The sequence below is a fragment of the Canis aureus genome, chromosome 3 (genome assembly GCF_053574225.1).
Source record: "Canis aureus isolate CA01 chromosome 3, VMU_Caureus_v.1.0, whole genome shotgun sequence".
NCBI lineage: Eukaryota > Metazoa > Chordata > Mammalia > Carnivora > Canidae > Canis > Canis aureus.
The window spans coordinates 11,666,992-11,680,261 of NC_135613.1; the positions used below are offsets into that span (position 1 = coordinate 11,666,992).

Genomic DNA, 13,270 nt, shown 5'->3' on the forward strand with positions numbered 1-13,270 from the left:
TCTTGAGGAGATCTGTCTTCCCCACCACATCCTTCTCCACCCAATGACTCGTAGGAGAGCAGGCAGAGGAAGAGTCATCGCCTGGGCCCTCTGGTATATTTTCCTTAATGTACATTCTTTCCAGTTTTTCAAATCTGTAATCAGATAGGCATGAGATTTAATCAGTAGGTAATTAGGGCTAAATGAACATGAGCAGGATTTATTTAAGAGGAGAGAAATAAGTCTACACTGGCAGACGGGCTCTTCCGGCTTCTTCTAACTTCCTATGGTTATAACCACTGGTACCACCCCGGCTTAGGGTTGAATCTGGTACATGGTTCTTGGGAAGCCAAGTCACGAAGCTTCACACACAGCCCAGTTCTCAGGGTGCCAAAAGAAACAGGGAAGGAGCGGGCAAGTTTCAAGGGCTGAGTGGAGCACCAGTTAGGAAAGGTGGAGAATGGACTTGCGGCAAAGGCATGCTGTTAACCCCCTTGAGCTCCTTAAATGTGTAACAAAGCACAGCCCCAATGACTCCAGTGCTCTTAGCTTTAGGCTCTTTTCCCAAGTACTTTCCCTGGTGATACAGTCAGATGGTTGTTCAGCCATTCCCCCCACCCTGCATTTCATTAAGGGAACAATTCAAGGTAGAGTCTCCAGGCCCCAGGCTAGAAATTGTTGGAAATAGTTTGGCCTAGGAGAAGAGAATGAAGCAGAGTTGACCAGTCAGTCCCCTGTGGGGAAAAGGTAGCACGAATGGTGGATTTTTGCTTGTATTTTTCTGTAGCAAATCTCCACAAGTAGGATATTATAAGCCAGCATGGTGACAGTTTTCCTTAACACATAATATAACCACATAAAGCAATTATAATATCATCGTTTTGGAGTCTTGAAATTAACAAACTTTTCTTTCTTTTAAAAATGCAAATACCTTAATTGTTGACCTGAAATGTTGACAGTAGTTGTAACAAGCAAGGTTCCCATAAGAAGCAGAAGGCACCCTAAATTGCAATTTAGTAGGGAATTTCTTCTAAAGGGTCAACTTACAGAAATGTAAGCAGCATTAAAGGAATCAACAGGGATCCCTGGGTGGCGCAGCGGTTTAGGGCCTGCCTTTGGCCCAGGGCGCGATCCTGGAGACCTGGGATCGAATCCCACGTCGGGCTCCCGGTGCATGGAGCCTGCTTCTCCCTCTGCCTATGTCTCTGCGCCTCTCTCTCTCTCTCTCTCTCTCTGTGTGTGACTATCATAAGTAAATTTAAAAATTAAAAAAAATAAAGGAATCAACAAAAGAACATGAAGTACCCAAAATCTGGCAAAAGCAGAAAGCACCCATAGGCCTGAAGAAGGGGAGGGAGCTCTGCAAAAGCTGAAAGTGTAGGAGAGGGGCTTCTGGACAGGAGCTGTTTCTGTGGAAGAAGCAGCCACTGCCTGAACTTTGGTGATGGGAAGGGAGGGAGTGGGGAAGAAACACCTAGCTTCTGGTTTCCTACAGGTGCTTCCCATTGGCTGAACACAACTGGGGCGGAAGGGACAGGCAGGGACAGCAGCACCAGGATGAGGGGAAGGAGAGGGAGGCTGAGCAAGGCAAGTGCAGGGTGGGATCCTGCCTTTATTAAAATTTAGGTATTGTGTCATCCTGGATTTTTTGCAATAATTTTGCTTCTTAAAAACTATTACATTAAAATATTATTTATCTTGATTACTGAATTTTTTTAGCATTGGCTCTGCCCCACTCCCTTAAATGTTGTATTACTCACCTCCCTCTAATCCTGGCCCTACAGGGATTCTCTCTGGATTGGGGGATTTGTGGGTGGTTTTTATTTTCTCATTTTTGCTCATCTGTATGTTCTAATTTTTCAAGTGACCAGGTAGGTATTCCTTATATAATAAAAACAAATACAAAATTTACTTTTTTGAAAGTAGGAACCCTGGGGCACCTGGGTGGCTCAGTTGGTTAAGCATCTGCCTTCAGCCCAGGTCATGATCCCAGGGTCCTGGAATTGAGCCTCTTCCTCTGCCCACCCCCACTTGTGCGCGCGCGCACACACACACACACACACACACACACTCTCTCTCTCTCTCTTTCAAATAAATAAAATCTTAAAAAAGAAAAAAATTTTTTTAAAAAAGTAGGAATCTTTTGTTCATGCAACATGGAGCAGACTCAGCAAGAAAATCAAATGTTTGTTGAATGAGTGATCTAAAGCATGTGTATGTCAACTCTATTTCCAAATCTTACCTCTTTTCAAGTTCTAACTCAAATGCCACTTTCACATGAAACATTTCCTTATATCCCCAATCACACTGGCCTACAAAGGCCTATACAACGCGTGCATGGGCCACCCCTATCTCTTTGTGGCCCTCCCTTACCTCCTGCCACTCTCCTGTTCCTTGCTTGGCTCCACTACATTGGCCCCTTCCTGGCTATTGCTCCCCAATATTTGTTGAATGAATGAATGAATTGCCTCTCCCTTTTTTGTATCATTCTTGACATAATATGTTTTGTTCTCTATAGGTGTGTATTTTTCTTACTTCCCGTACTCTTAAGCAACTCAGGTCATCATCCTACTCATTTTGATGTGACCCTTGGTGCCTGGCATATTGCTTGGAATGTAGTTAATAACAACTTACTAACAACAATAGTAGGAAAAGCCAGTTTTTGAATAAATACTATGAGTTAAGCCCTGTATTAAACATTTACAGGTATCCATCATCTCACTTATGTATCTAAATGCCTGTGAGGTTACAACATCCATAAAAATGTACATGGTCATAATAGGGACCTTCTGGGGGCACCTGGGTGGCTCAGTGGTTGAGCCTCTGCCTTTGGCTCAGGTTGTGATCCCAGGGTCTTGGGATCAAGTCCTGCATCAGGCTCCCCACAATAGCCTGGTTGTCCCTCTGCCTATGTTTCTGCCTCTCTCTCTCTGTGTCTCTCATGAATAAATGAATAAAATCCTGGAAAAAAAAGACTTGTTTTTAGTTTCACTTTACAGCTAAGGAAGGTAAGGAGTAGAGAGGTTAAGTCACATGCCAAAGTGCTAATAAGTGACATGACAAGAGAGTGCATTCCCAAATTACACCAGATCAGTAGTTCTCAAAGGGTAATCCGGAAGCCTTCAAGGGGTCTGTATTCTGAAAACCACTCTTGTGTGCCTACAGTGATTTTCTCAAAGCTACACGCCATGTGCTATCAAACACCCTAAATGCAGAGGTAGGGATAAGAACTCTGCTGTTGTCTGTTGAGCCAGACACTAAAGAGATTTTCAGAAATGTAAAAGAATGCCAATTTTTTTACTTCGTTTTTTTTACGTTTTGTAATACAGTTGTTTTTCATAATACATGTTATTTGTTAACATATGTTTATTGTTATTATATTAAAATGAATAAAAAAAATAAAATGAATAAACACTTGAACATTTTTATCATTGTCAGTTTCTAATATAGTAAATATCAATAGCTATAGCCCACACATAAACAAAAACTCCTTGGGGTCCTTAATGTCTTTAAGAGTATTATGGGGCCCAGGGATCAAATTGCTTGAGAATTAGATGTATTAGGTAATATTTTTCTTCTCTGCTCTGAAATGTAAAGGATCTCTGCTTGTGAAGCAGTTTAGGTATACGTAAGTTTTGGAAGTCAGAGGCAAGGGTTTCAGATCATGAGGCAGTCTCTGGGACAGCTCAGAGAAGAGGGGCCATCTTTGGACTGGATTCTGTGCCTAGGTTTCACTTTGACTTGTCTTGGACACCTGGATTTATTCTGCTCTTAACTGCTCTATGGACTTCTGGAAACCCATGTTCCCTTGGACTCACCCATAACTCCCAGTTGCAATTCATTTCTCCTGAACTCAGTAGTTCACTCTTTATCCCTCATCATCCTTATGCTTATATGATGTGTGTCAACTTTTACCTTGACCCTTAACTAGACCCTGTTTCCAACTTTCTTTTTTTAATCCTCTAACAAGATTTATTGAATATGCCAAAATTCTGTGTACAAAATACCCTGGACCTGTTCCTTCAAAACATGATCCTTTCTTCCTAATATTTTGATAAGACAGTCTATGAGTGTCAAAAAGCAGCTTACTCTAAAATTAATGGAAAAGTGCCTAATGCTCACTAAATAAATGGCCTACCAGAATATTAATAGTTCTACAAGATAATTAACACTGAGTCCCTATGACAGGCTGCTGGAGAACTGATATGAGATGTCAAGAGGCCATTTTGTGCACTGCCCCTGTGATGCTGTCATGTTTCTGGATCATCATGTTCCCATTATCTGATTCGAGACACTCCACAGGAATATCAGTGAGGTCTGAGGTTAGCTTAGCTACTTGCTGGGCTAGAATACACATCGCCCCAGGATGCTCATCTGACAGCCTCCCACAGCAGCCCAGATTAAGTCCTTGTGAATCTGCGCAGAGGACTCCCAACAATGGATGGATTCTTTATTATGTCTTCCAAGTGCTGCTCAAAGGTCATCTCCTTCCCGCCTATGGTCCACCCAGCCCCGGCCCTGCCACCAACTTTCTATATTTAGTCTTCCATAAATGAAGATCTTATAATATCCCAACACTTCCCAAACTACAGATTAGCTCCAAATGTCTTATTTCATGTTGCCTTGGCATGTACAGGGTTATAACAGATTTCATGATTTAAATTCTTTCTCATTGATTACCTCTGAGGAAAGGAAGAAGGTGGCAGGAGGAGTTGGAAGGGAAACCTACTCTTTTGTAAAATCTTTTGAATTACTAGTCAAAAATAAAGAAACATATTGTTTCAAATGAAGCCAAAAAAAAAAAAAAAAAGTCTAGCCTGAAATAACTTCCTTGTTTGGCTGACATCATTCCCCCCCAGGAAGGATCATCTTGCAGGGTGGTTACAGAAGTTCAAAGTAGGGACACCTGGGTGGCTCAGTGGTTGAGTGTCTGCCTTTGGCCCAGGGCATGATCCTGGAGTCCTGGGATCAAGTCCCACATGGACTCCATGCAGCCCACTCCCTGCATGGAGTCTGCTTCTCCCTCTGCCTCTTTCTGTGTCTCTCATGAATAAATAAATAAATAAATAAATAAGATCTTTATTAAAAAAGAAGAAGTACAAAGTACATCACAGATACTGGACAGTGAAGAACGAATGTGCATTTGGGGAGCTTTATGTTTTTTGCTTTTTCTGCTCTTCAGTTAACTGAGTCACAGTGTGAGGGAGCAAACTAAGAATACTCATTGACTTGGGATCCCTGGTTGGCTCAGCGGTTTAGCACCTGCATTCAGCCCAGGGCGTGATCCTGGAGACCCAGGATCGAGCCTGCTTCTCCCTCTGCCTGTGTCTCTGCCTCTCTCTGTGTGTGTGTCTCTCATGAATAAATAGATAAAATCTTAAAAAAAAAAATATTCATTGACCTCTGTTAGATCATGAAAATGATATTTTAAAAAAATCCAGATGGACCATAAACTTAGATATGCTATATATTGTATGTAGCATACATACTGGATATGCTTCATGCTTTATGTTAATCTGCTGGTATTTGATGTAATTGGTGATTTCTTCATTCTCTGCTGTTGGAGAAAGAAGGTGCTGTTCCCAACCAGGTCACTTATTTTCTGTGAGATCTTTGGCAAGTTTTGCCTGGATCTCCATAACTCACATCTATCACACAAGAGGAAGACTTGCCTTTGAAGGACAGTTGGGAGGAAAACACAAGATCCAGACAACAAAGTCTTGGAAATTTAAAAGTACTGTTTGAAACCTAAGTAGTCCTGGTAACTCTTTCTCATGCTTAATTCTCAAAATACTGTGGAAGGGGATCCCTGGGTGGCGCAGTGGTTTAGCGCCTGCCTTTGGCCCAGGGCGCGATCCTGGAGACTCGGGATCGAATCCCACATCGGGCTCCTGGTGCATGGAGCCTGCTTCTCCCTCTGCCTGTGTCTCTGCCTCTCTCTCTCTCTCTCTCTCTCTCTCTGTGACTATCATAAATAAATAAACATTAAAAAAAAAGATTTAAAAAAATACTGTGGAAGGAAACCAGAAACTAGACATTGGTTCCACTTGCGAGATTGAAACAAGAAAGCTGAAGAACGTTCCCTGAATTCCAAAGCAAGTCAGTGGGGGGAGCCTGTTATTATCTACCTTTTCCCAGTCCAAGGAAATACCCTCAAAGCTGGAGGTCAGTGGTCAGTGTGGTCTTCAAATTGAGACTAGCAGCATCTATATCCAGATCCTCAGTTTCGTGTGGAAGCAGGGCTGCTTGCCCTTGCAGGTTCTCCTTCCAAAGCCGCTTTCATAATCTGCCCTTCTGCTTTATAAAAAGAACACATACTCTTAAGCTGCCCTGACCTGCCCTACAGAGTCAAAACCTCTGGGGCACCGAAGAGATAGGTTAAAATATAGATTTCTGAAAAGACTCCCTAAATAATTAATTGAAGGGAAAAACAAACCCCACCTACTTTTTGTCTTCCATTGTCTTATACATTTTTTATTAGGAAGAATTGGCCTGCATTTTGACAGTCTGAATGCAGATATTGTGTAGTGGCATGGGCATGGGGGTGGAAATCATTTCACCTCTTCCATCTCTAGTTTATTGTTGAAAAAACCTTTGCTCCTAGCAACAACCCCGTGAAATCAAAGCAAATATCAAATCCCCAAAATGACTTCCCCCACCTCATATTTAAGATAAACCAGTCCATTCAGTACATTTCATTCAGTACTCACCACAGGACATCTTTTGTGGAAAGAAAAGGTACCTCTAAAGGGGTTCAAGTTAAAGCTTTTTTTTTTTTTTTTTTTAAGATTTTATTTATTTATTCATGAGAGATACAGAGAGAGAAAGACAGAGACACTGGCAGAGGGAGAAGCAGGCTTCCCAGTGGGAGCTGATGTGGGACTCATCTCGATCTCGGATCCCCGGGATCACACCCCAAAGCCAAAGGCAGTGAGTCACCCGGGTGCCCCTTGGGGTACAAGTTAATAGTGCTGATTCCTTTAAGGAAACTTCACCTGGGACTATCAAATTATTCAAGATATACTGGATAAATTTGCCAACAAAATCCCATGTGATTTCTTTCAGATTTTGTGTGCATTAATCAATGTGGTAGTTTATCAAAACATATCATGAAATATTTATTACAATAGCAGTTAATTCTCATCTTATTTCTCTTCTAAAATGTTTAATGAATCAAGTGCTGGGCTAATTAATTTAATAGGCCTTTCTCTTTCTTTGAAAAGTTCAATCTGGATATCAAACTAAAGTAGTAAAGTTAATTCTGATTTTTATACATAATTTTATTTTCAAAAGTTGAACACCTGATATTTATATATGCATATGTACACATCAAAGAAATAACATATCTTCTTCATATTTCTTGCTTTGTAAATAATTTACAATGTTAGTTGAACATTGAAAGACTATAACTAAGTGATGGCAAATAGCATAAATATCTTGTTTTTATAAATTATTCTAAATGTGAATAAATTAATTATGTGAGCTGCATTATTTTTTTTTAAAGATTTTATTTATTTATTCATGAGACAGAGAGAGAGAGAGAGAGACAGAGGCAGAGACACAGGCAGAGGGAGAAGCAGGCTCCATGCAGGGAGCCCGATGTGGGACTCGATCCTGGGTTTCCAGGATCACGCCCTGGACTGAAGGCAGCACTAAACCGCTGAGCCACTGGGGCTGCCCCATTATTTGAATCTTACCTGCTTTTACTAATGTATCTTACTGATGTGTTCCATAACTTATTTCTCAGTAATTGTTATAATATTCCTTAAGAATGTCTATTAACATATTTACCTGAATTTTTAAATTCAGGCAGAAATTAATGCTGATTTAGTTTATTGGTTTGAAAATGAGGATCAGAGTTGACAATTGGGTAACATGGTGAGTGTTTTTCATAAGTGAAATGAGACATACTTCCAAGACTTTTAACAAAAGTATATTTGTTTATTTTTTTTATTTATTTATTCATGGGCGACACAGAAAGAGAGGCAGAGACATAAACAGAGGGAAAAGTGGGCTCCTTGAAGGGAACCTGATGTAGGGCTTGATCCAAGTACTCCAGGATCATGCCCAGAGCCAAAGGCAGATGCTCAACCACTGAGCCACCCAGGTGCCCAACAAAAGTATATTTAAAATGTGGGATGAGAAAATTAATTTTATTGAAAAATATTGAATTAGCTATGATGCATTAGAATTAATATTTGGTTTTTCCAATATTTCTGAGTATATCATATTAAACAAGATGTCTCTTACAGGAAAGAGTAATAGGCAGGGGTGCCTGTTTGGCTTAGTGATTGAGCATCTCACTCTTGTTTTTGGCTCAAGTCGTGATCTCATGGGTTATGGGGTCAAGCCCACCTCAGGCTCCACACTCAGCGAGGAGTCGGCTTGAAGATTCTCTCCCTCTACCCCTCCCCCAACCCACATGAGTACCCTCTCTCTCTGATAAATAAATAAATCTTTAAAAAAAGAGGTAACAGGCATAACTATAGTTATATAATTCTCAATATTAATAAGCGTATAATCTGATAATTAATAATTCTTGAAGTTATTTGAGTATACTACTTTTCAAAAATTAAGAAAGTGTGGGACGCCTGGGTGGCTCAGTGGTTAAGCATCTATCTGCTTTTGGCTCAGGGCATGATTCTGGGGTCCTCGGATTGAGTCCCACATCAGACTCCCCATGGGGAGCCTGCTTCCCCCTCTGTCTGTATCTCTGCCTCTCTGTGTCTCTCATGAATAAATAAATAAAATCTTTAAAAAAATAAATTAATAAAGTGAATGACTAATGATTAGGGAACAGATTATTGTCTGGGGTCTCAATTATTTATTTTCATTGAATTGAAGGAAAAATATGTAATGAAATGATGGATCTAAGTAGTGATCATTAATGGCTGCTAAACTATCAGATGAAAAGCTGATGGGGACCCTGGTAATGAGTGGATACAGCCTATAACACTGAACCCACTGATACAGTCTATCACAAAAAAAAAAGACACCTAGACTTCAGGTACCTCCAATGAAATAAAGACTACATACACACCAGCTATAAAGGAGTCTTGCTAAAGAATCATATCTGAATCTATTCAAGACTCAAGATCTAAATATCAATTTTCAGGAAATACAGAGGTCAAGGAGATATAATCAGCAAAATCCAGAACATGGAAAATATATCTACAGGACAAATGACCCAGTTTTTCAATAAATCAGTTGTAAGAGGAAAGAAAAACAAGGAAAAAAATCTCTTGATTTTAAAAAAAGATTTAAGAGGTGCCTCTATAGCTCAATCAGTTAAGTGTCTGCCTTCAGCTAGGGTCCTGATCTTGGGATCCTGGGATCAAGCCTGTGTTGGGCTCCCTGCTTGGCAGAGTCTGCTTCTCCCTCCCCTTCTCCCTCTGCCTTTCCCCCCGCTCATGCTCTCTCTGTCTCTCTCAAATAAATAAATACAATCTTTTTAAAAATTTACAATAAAAGACTTAAGAAGAATGCCTGGGTGGTTCAGTCAGCTAAATATCTGACTTTTTTTTTTTAAGATTTTATTTATTCATTCATGAGAGACGGAGAAAGAGAGAGAGAAAGGCAGAGACACAGGAGGCAGAGGGAGAAGCAGGCTCCATGGAGGGAGCCTGATATGGGACTCCATCCTGGAACTCTGGCCGGGATCACACCCTGAGCCAAAGGCAGACACTCAACTGCTGAGCCACCAGGTGTCCCATATTATTATTTCTTTTTAGAGAGAGGAGAGGGAGAGGGAGAGACAGAACCTCAAGCAGGCTTCATGCTCAATGCAGAACCTGACCTGGGGCTCAATCTCACAACCCAGAGATCACAAACTGAGCCAAAATCAGGAGTTGAATGCTTAACCAACTGAGCCACCCAGGTGTGCCAATTGTTCATCAAAGTTTGTTATATTTATGTTGTTTTGATCAATTGTATATTAATACCAACTATAACAACTCAATCCAGAATAAATTTTTAATATTTGGAGACTTTGGAATCAGGGAAATAAAAACTTTAAAAATTACACAAAGAGGCGTGCCTGCGTGGCTCAGTTGGTTAAGCACCAACTCTTGGTCTCAGTTTGGGTCATGACCTCAGGGTTGTGAGATTGAGCCACATGTTGGAATCCACACTCAGTTGGGAGCCTGCTTGGGATTCCCTCTTTCTCCCTCTGTCCCTCCCCTACAAAATAAATAAATAAATCTTAAAAAAATAAAAATTACACAAAGATAAAAATCTGAGAGGAAATGTAATGGAAATATAATTTCAAGGAGAAAAAGGAATAAGATAACTGATAATTATAGAAGATGTTGTTCATGTACTTTTAAAAATAGGTGATGGGGTTGGGGAGCCTGGCTGGCTCAGTCAGGAGACCCTTGATCTTGGGTCATTAATTCAAGGCCCATGCAGGTGGTAGAGGTTACTTAAAAAAAAAAAAAAAAAAAGGCAACGGGGTATCAAATTAGAGCATTTAGATGGATATATTTAAAAGAACAATGTAACAGTTTTATTTTGAGGGATGCCTGGGTGGCTCAGTGGTTGAGCCTTCCAGGTCAGGGTGTGACCCCGGGGTCCTGGTATTGAGCCCCACTTTGGGCTCCCTGCTCAGTGGAGAGCCTGCTTCTTCCTCTCCTCCCCACTCGTGCTCTCACTATCTCTGTCTCTCTTTCAGATAAATAAATAAAATCTTTTTTAAAAAAGTTAAATATTAACTGAAAACGTTTAGGGAGACTACTTAGGTTTTTTTCTTTTATGGATTTTTTTGAGTAAAATTCACATAACATAAAATTAACCATTAACCACATTGAAGCATACAATTCGGTGGCATTTAGTATGTTTACAATATTGTGCAAACACTTCCTCTATTTCAAGACATATGCATCATCTCAAAAGGAAACCCTGTACTCATTAAACAATAACTGCCATCACGCCCTGCCTGTTTCCTGGCACCCACTAATCTGTTTTCTGTCTCTACGGATTTACCTATTCTGGATGTTTCCTATAAATGAAATCATGCAATATTTGACCTTTTGTGTCTGATTTCTTTTATTTAGCATGCTGTTTTTGAGGTGTATTCAAGTGGTAGTGTGTACCAGTACTTCATTCCCTTTTATGGTTGAAAAGCATTCCATCATCTGTGTATACCACATTGTACTTAATTGTTCATCAGCTAATGGACATTTGTCTTGTTTCTACCTTTTGGCTATTATGCATAGTGTTGCTGTGAGGATGAGTGTACAAGTATTTGTTTGAATACTCCTTTCCAATTCTTTTGGAATTCTTTCCAATTCTCTACCTAGGAGCAAAATTGCTGATAATTCTGTTTAACTTTTTGAGGAACTGCCAAACTTTTCCACAGCCACTGTACCATTGTACATTTGCAGCTACCATGGGTTCCAATTTCTCTGCTTCTTTGATAACTCTTGTTATTCCATTAAAAAGATAATTAACCTAGTAGGTATAGAGTGGTATCTCCTTTTTTTTTTTACAAGATTTATTTATTTATTTATTTATTTATTTATTTATTTATTTATTTAAGAAAGAGTAGGAGAAAGAAAGATATCATGAGCAGGGGGAGGGAGTAGAGAGAGAAGCAGTCCCTGCACTGAGCAGGGAACCTGAAGCAGGACTCAGTCCCAGGACCCTGGGATCATGACCTGAGCCAAAGGCAGATGCTTAACCGACTGAGCCACTCAGGCACCTCTCACTGTGGTTTTAATTTGCATTTCCTTAATGATGTGAACATCTCTCTATTCATGTGCTTGTTGGCCATGACTATCTCACTTTTGCAAAATTATTTTAGAACGTGTGCAAGCAAAAATGTTATGGTCTACACCTGTAGATGTAAGCCACTGTGTTTCTGTAGATCTTGTCTAGTACCCTTCTGTTCTTCAGCAGCATCATGCTATTGCCTCAAAGCTTTCTGACAATTTGTCTGAGTGACCCTTCTCCCATCTAGAGGTGTAGTACTAAAAATAAAAAAAAAAATCCCTTCTCAGTGGGGTGGCTTGAAGGTCTGTGTAGATTGAAACTACAATTTATAGTACCAAATTTTCTTTCTCTGCTACCTGCTAAATTAGCTCTCCTGTGTTTTGTTTTGTTTTGTTTTTTGTTTTTGTTTTTGTTTTTGTTTTTGTTTTTGTGTGTGTGTGTGTGTTTTTCTCCTGTGTTTTGAAGACTTTAACTTTGAATGCCAAGGTTAGCTAGCCCCTTGCACGTAATGAGCTTTTTACATCCTTATTTGTTGATTTGACATGAAGTCAGAAGGGACCTTTGGCTGTGCAAACTGAGAAGGAGTGCTCTGGGGAAGACATTTCTGTGTCAGGCTGGAGGAGAGTGAGGAAGTGAGGGCATGTCTGCACAAAGTTGTGCTTAGGCAGGGGCCTATGAAAGTAACAGAAGATTCTTGGGACCCACATGTCTGCCCCAGGACAGCAGGGACCTCCCTCAGGATGGGAGGGAACTTGAAGACTGGCAGTCTCCCCTGGATAGGTTGCTAGTTCATTGAAGACAAGAACAGCATCTTAGTCCTGTATCCATCTATGTTCCCTAACCCAGAACCTGGAGTATAGTAGGTACTCAGGATGTTTCCTGGATTGGATGCTACATTGGTGGTACTCTGTCCCCTGATAACTATGGAGCCCTCTTGCCTCCTCGATGGGAATTAGAAAGAAGACATCCTGGTTGCTGCTCCTGATTCTCACTCATTCTGGTCCATCTCAGACTGACATCCTCCAACAGCTCCCCGTTACCCCCAACACTGTGTTCTAGGATTCCCAGTTGTAACATAAAAAATCCCCCATATCCTCGAACATTATTTCTAAAGGATTCCCTCCACTTCCTTTATATTTCAATTATATTCAAGGTACCCTTAGGCATGCTCTAGGGGCCATGTTTGGGACCTTGGAATCACATCCAATCCTCTATGGTAAAAGAAAAATTCTAGAGACTTTCAAATTTTTTGAATATGAAACTCATTTCATTAAAATTTTTTATATTAAATATGTAATATAAATATACATATTATTATATACCTCTTTGGTTAAGTTTATTCCTAGGTATCTTATGCTTTTGGGTGCAATTATAAATGGGATTGGTTCCTTAATTTCTCTTTCCTCAGTTTCACTGTTAGTGTATAGAAATGCCACTGATTTCTGGGCATTAATTTTGTATCCTGCCACATTGCTGAATTGCTGTATGAGTTCTAGAGATTTTGGGGTGGAGTCTTTTGGCTTCTTTATATACAGTATCACGTCATCTGCAAAGAGGGAGAGTTTGGTTTCTTCTTTGCCAA

The 13,270-nt window shown here is 40.2% G+C and overlaps 1 protein-coding gene and 1 pseudogene across 1 annotated transcript in view; one reads left to right on the forward strand and one right to left on the reverse strand.

Annotated features, from left to right (window-relative positions):
* ZNF19 (zinc finger protein 19) overlaps positions 1–13,270 on the forward strand; it is a 98,994-nt gene that overhangs the window by 43,702 nt on the left and 42,022 nt on the right. The gene's annotated exons all lie outside the window — the stretch shown is intronic.
* Positions 4,193–6,699, reverse strand: LOC144304341 (ragulator complex protein LAMTOR5 pseudogene; annotated as a pseudogene).